The sequence below is a fragment of the Salvelinus namaycush genome, chromosome 28 (assembly GCF_016432855.1).
Source record: "Salvelinus namaycush isolate Seneca chromosome 28, SaNama_1.0, whole genome shotgun sequence".
Taxonomy (NCBI): domain Eukaryota; kingdom Metazoa; phylum Chordata; class Actinopteri; order Salmoniformes; family Salmonidae; genus Salvelinus; species Salvelinus namaycush.
Genome location: NC_052334.1, coordinates 37,771,346 through 37,776,750, shown reverse-complemented (window position 1 = coordinate 37,776,750; position 5,405 = coordinate 37,771,346).

The following is a 5,405-nucleotide window of genomic DNA, read 5'->3' as shown; positions in this document are numbered from 1 at the left end:
CCTGACTGTCAAGACTCATAACATTAATCCGACTACGCTTGTCCAAACTTGGTCACGGATTTTGTAAACTTCCCCACATGGTTTCTGGTTTCCTGTCTGGCCTGGGTCTCAAAGGAGCGTAGGGGTTTAAAGGGTGTGTTTGTGTCAGTCACCAGATCTCAACCCAATTGAAATTCTGGAGTAGTGCCTGGGAGTGTTTTCCATCAACAAAACACCAAATTATGGAATTTCTTGTTGAAGATTGCTGTGGCATCCCTCCAATAGAGTTCCAAACACTTGTAAAATCTATGCTCAGGTGCATTGCAGCTGTTCTGGGGGCTCGTGGTGGCCTAATGGTGTATTTATATACTCTAGTGTTGCTTTCAATTGTCTTGGGTTGTGCAAAAACAGTCCCGGGAAGCCTGAATTTCAACTTACTGTGCCGGTGGGCAAAACAGTTGGTCATTATGACGGGGGAATTTGAGACAAAATATCTAAAGGATCATATTATTAAACAGACTTTCAAAATGTGGGTCTGTTGTAGACCAACCTCTCAGCTTTCCTCGTGTCAAAATAAAAGTCCTGCACGTGTGCCATATGTGGACAAAAAAGGGTCCTTTTATATATTTTGCTTCAAATTCCCCCGTCATGATAACCAACTATCCTACTCACCGACAGTTTGTGTAACCCAATACAATTGAAAGCAACGCTAGTGTATGCAAATACACTCTCGTTGCTTAAAGCACCTACCCAATGCCCTATTAAGACACTTCATGTTGGTGTTTCCTTAATTTTGGCAGTTACCTGTACCGGCATAGTAAAACATATAGTAATGCAGATACAAATACATTTTATTGATATAGTATACTTTGCTTTCTCGTAAACAGCAGCCTTTTTACAAAAATAGAAAAACTGGTATGTGCCACACCACCACAGAAAGCAGCCATATTGTAATATTGTGGACAGTGTCTCTCAGGCGTGTGGATAGGCCCCATAGCAGGCCTAGCAGTAACAGAGTCAGACAGTTGGTTTCTGAACTTATTGGGGCCCTCCATGGTTGGGTAAGCCAGCTTCATCTCAGTGATATAGTTGGAGAAAACAGAGCGGTCCACATCACCTATAGGCAAGAGTAAAGAAAAGTGGAGGTTAATCCTCTTGCTATAGCAAGATTAGATTGAAATATTTTATTTCAAACACATACAGTACAGTAATGGTTCACTGTGTGGCTTGGGGTCAGGCATCAAGGTTGTCACAAACAATATTAGCTAAAAAGATATTCATTAACAAGGTCATTCTGTTAAGATGTTTAATGCATTTTAATGGCATAGTTTTTAAGCCTGTGTGGCGCCATAAGCAAAGTCAGCAAGTATTTAAAGCCTGTACTCGTGAAGCGATAATTCACTTCTGTCAAGTACTCAAGTGTTCCTATAACTAGGAGGCTTTATTTACAAGTCCCTTCACAGATTTTTACTGGAAATCGAAGGCCATTTATTTATTATTTGTAATGTCATATATTACAGTCTTAAAACAGCAGATCCTCAGGTGACTAATACAGAAGTTGATTTTCATGTGTGAATTTATTTTAAGGAAAGGTCATTTAGAGTGTACATACAGTAATATGTTTCTGTCAAAGACTTGCATTGGGTCTGAGTAACAACTCTGAAGTGTTTAACAGGGCCAGAGTACCCACAACGCTAATGAATTCTAACACCAGCTGTTACTTTTCAGTGACACTCACTGGTCGATTTCTCATTTGGGACTTTTCATTCGGATGTTAATCTTCGAAAATAGGTACTACATGATCCTATTTGTCATTTATCATGAGGCACAGGGGATCTTATTTTTCTCATACAATGTCTATACAGGGCCTCAGTACATTTACAATTGTGCTAATCAAGTACAGTATATTCAGTGAGGTGAAATGTAATGACAATTCCCTATTTTACATGACAATTTCCATGTGAATGTTCTGTATCGTTGCACCCTCCTGAACAGTCTCCTGTTCTATTCAAACCTAACTTCTGCCACCCTGCCCAATGAGCTCACCAGCATCATGTGTCAGCTTCTCCTCCTTGATCATGGTAAAGCCATCTCCTCCGTCTGCGATGTAAGACGGTAGATCCAGCTTATACAAACTGTCTGGGTCCAGGGGTTCATATCTGGGCACACAGCACTGATAGCAGCGGAGGCTTAAGGCTGTCACGCTCCCCCACCAGCCGCGACAGGTCGTATTCAACATGGATTCCTGTGAAGTTGATCACGCCAGAAAGGGATTCAGTATTAATCTTTACAGTTGGTGTCAGCATCCAAAAAGAGAATGTGTTGGTCAAAAGACTACACTGCACACAAGAAGTAGAGGAATGAATGAAGAAATATCTATAAAGACAAAAAGTAATGTCATTGTCTACAGTGAATGTACTACAGGAGTAGTGTTTCTTTAAGAAATATGTATATTCTCCAATTATATTTTTCAACAACAGTGACTAAAATAATCACTTACTGACTGGTACCGGAATCTTCCTAAATGGTAAGACTGATAGAACCTCCATGGTGATGGTGCCTTAAGAAGCAATGTAGAATAAATGTATGTTGTCCATATTAGCACAGCCTCACACTGTAGAAGTGAAACCCTTCATTTCATAAGTCATGAATAGCATCAGTATAAAGCAGTCACTTTACAGTAACTCCTTTTCCACTTTAAAATGACTGTTTAGTTAGTAATATAAGTAGTTCTTAAACGAGTTGGCAGTACTTTCAAACACTTTATGAACCCATAACACACTATTGCTGTCCTTATGGCTCCACTGTTCAGGATGCATAAACTGACGTGATTCCACTGGACCTCATCTGCATACTTGATATTGTTATGAATCAAGAATACTCAGTGGAAACACAATGGTCGTACTCAAAAGCCCTCAACCTGGAGCAAGTCCACCTATACTGTACAGTTCAGCCCATCATGAAAACAGATCCTTCCACTAGGGTTGAGATATTCACCATGGGGCATAAAATCAAGTGTGAGCATTAAATGATGAAGGCATCTGCCTCACCATTGCATCACAGATAAGGTTCCCAAGGTTGCACACTCGGAACCGGAACTCCACAAAGGTTCCATTGAGATACACCAGAGTCTTCCCCACATACTAAGACGAGAGGCCGTGTCCAAATATCCATACTTGCATTCTAAATAGTAGACCATTTGAGTTTCCGAAAAAATTACATTTTATAGTATACGAAATTTTGTTTTGATAGCTAGATCTCATCAAGTAAACAACTTGTAAGATGACAAATAGTGAAGCTTCTGTGATGGTGTTCAAATGTAACTCGTTTTTGTTCTCCTTGTTACTGTTTCACCTTGGCACTCCAATTTGATAAAGTATGTGGCAGTCTAGCTATCTACAGAACGTTCACACAACTCCACTTCGCTAATGTTTTGGTCAACGTTGTACTTCATCTTATGTCTTTTCAGGATCTACGTCAAGGAGTGTGAGCTGGAGGGGCAGCTGTCACCTGCATGGGTGAAACATAAGTGGGAGAACCTGAAACAAAAATACAAGGAACAAAAAATTATTACTAGTACAGGGGCAAACAAAACAACAGGTCAAGGGCAGGCAGAGGTCACTAATCCAGGGTGCAAAAGGTCCAGAACGGCAGGCAGTCTCAGGGTCAGAGCAGGCAGGTGTCAATAATCCAGTGTGGTGTGGCAACGTACAGAATGTCAGGCAGGCTCAGGGTAGGCAGAATGGTCAAAACTAGGAAACAGGAACTAGAACAGACAGGAGCAAGGGGAAAAACGCAGGTAGGTTTCACGAAACAAAACAAACTGGCAACAGACAAAACAGAGAACACAGGTATAAATACACTGGGGATAATGGGGAAGATTGGTGACAACTGGAGGGGGGTGGAGACAAGCACAAAGACATGTGAAACATCAGGGTGTGACAGTACACTCCCCCTCTAGGTGCGCCACCTGGCACCCCAAGCGGGGACCCAGCACCTCTCCTCTGGGCCATAACCCTCCCAGTCAACCAGGTACTGGAACCCCCTGCCACGAGGTCAAACCTTCAGGAGACGCCTCACAGTATACGCCTGTTGGCCGTCGATGATACAGGGGAGAGGGGTGGGCCAGAAAAGTGGAATGTATACGGAGGGTACGGGGCAACAGAAGATGAACAGCAGAGGGGCTAATGACCTTGGAGATGGGGAAAGTGCCGATAAACCGGGGGGAGAGTTTGCTGGATTCCACCCGGAGGGCCAGATCCCGGGTGGACAGCCATACATTCTGCCCGAGACAATACCGGGCATCCGGGGATAGTGGCGATCCGCTTGTTGTCGATACCTGGAGGTGGTCTTGAGAAGGGCCGACCGGGCTCTCTTCCAGGTACGATGACAGCGGCGGACAAACATCTGGGCCGAAGGTATGCCGACCTCTTCCTCAAGCTCAGGGAAGATTGAGGTTTGATACCCCAGGGAACACTCAAAGGGTGAGAGACCCGTGGCAGAGCAAGGAAGGGTGTTACAGGCGTATTCGACCCACACTAGTTTCTGGCTCCAGGTCCAGGTGGTGGGGTTGGCGGAGACCAGGCAGCGCAGAGTCGTCTCCAGGTCTTGGTTGGCTTGCTCTGACTGGCCGTTGGACTGGGGTGGAACCTGGAGGACAGGATGGCTGACGACCCAATGAGTGTGCAGAACGCCCTCCAAAACTGGGACGAGAACTGATGACCCCGGTCGGAGACCCTGTCCATTGGCAGTCCATGGATCCGGAAGACATGCTGCACCATGAGCTGGGCCGTCTCTTTGGCAGAGGGTAGTTTGGGGAGTGGGCGGCTTTGGAAAACTGATCCACTACAGTCAGGATGGCGGTGTTGCCATCAGACGGGGGAAGACCCGTGACAAAGTCCAGGGATATGTGAGACCAGGGATGGTGAGGGATAGGCAGAGGTTGAAAGAGACCAGCCGGAGCTTGCCGAGGAGTCTTGTTCTGTACACAAATCGTGCATGCGGTGACGAACAGGGAGATGTCAGGAACCATGGTAGGCCAGCAAAAGCGTTGTCACATAAAGTCCAGGGTCCGCCGGGAGCCCGGGTGGCAGGCAAACCTGGAGAAGTGTGCCCACTCCAGGACCAAGGAGCGGACCGCGTCAGGAACGAACATCTGGTTATCTGGGACTCCCTGGGGTTCGGCTGGGAAAGCTGCGCCTCACGAACCTTCTCCCCTATCCCCCAGCTGAGTGCAGTCGTCAGGCATGAGGTGGGAAGGATGGTCTCGGTTTCCGGGTTTGAAGCCGTGGGGCTATAGCGGTGTGACAGCTCATCCGGCTTGACATTCTTGGACCCCGGCCGGTATGAGAGGGAGAAGTTGAACCGGGTGAACAGCAGGGCCCACCTAGCTTGCCTGCCATTGAGGCGTTTGGCGGTGCGGAGAT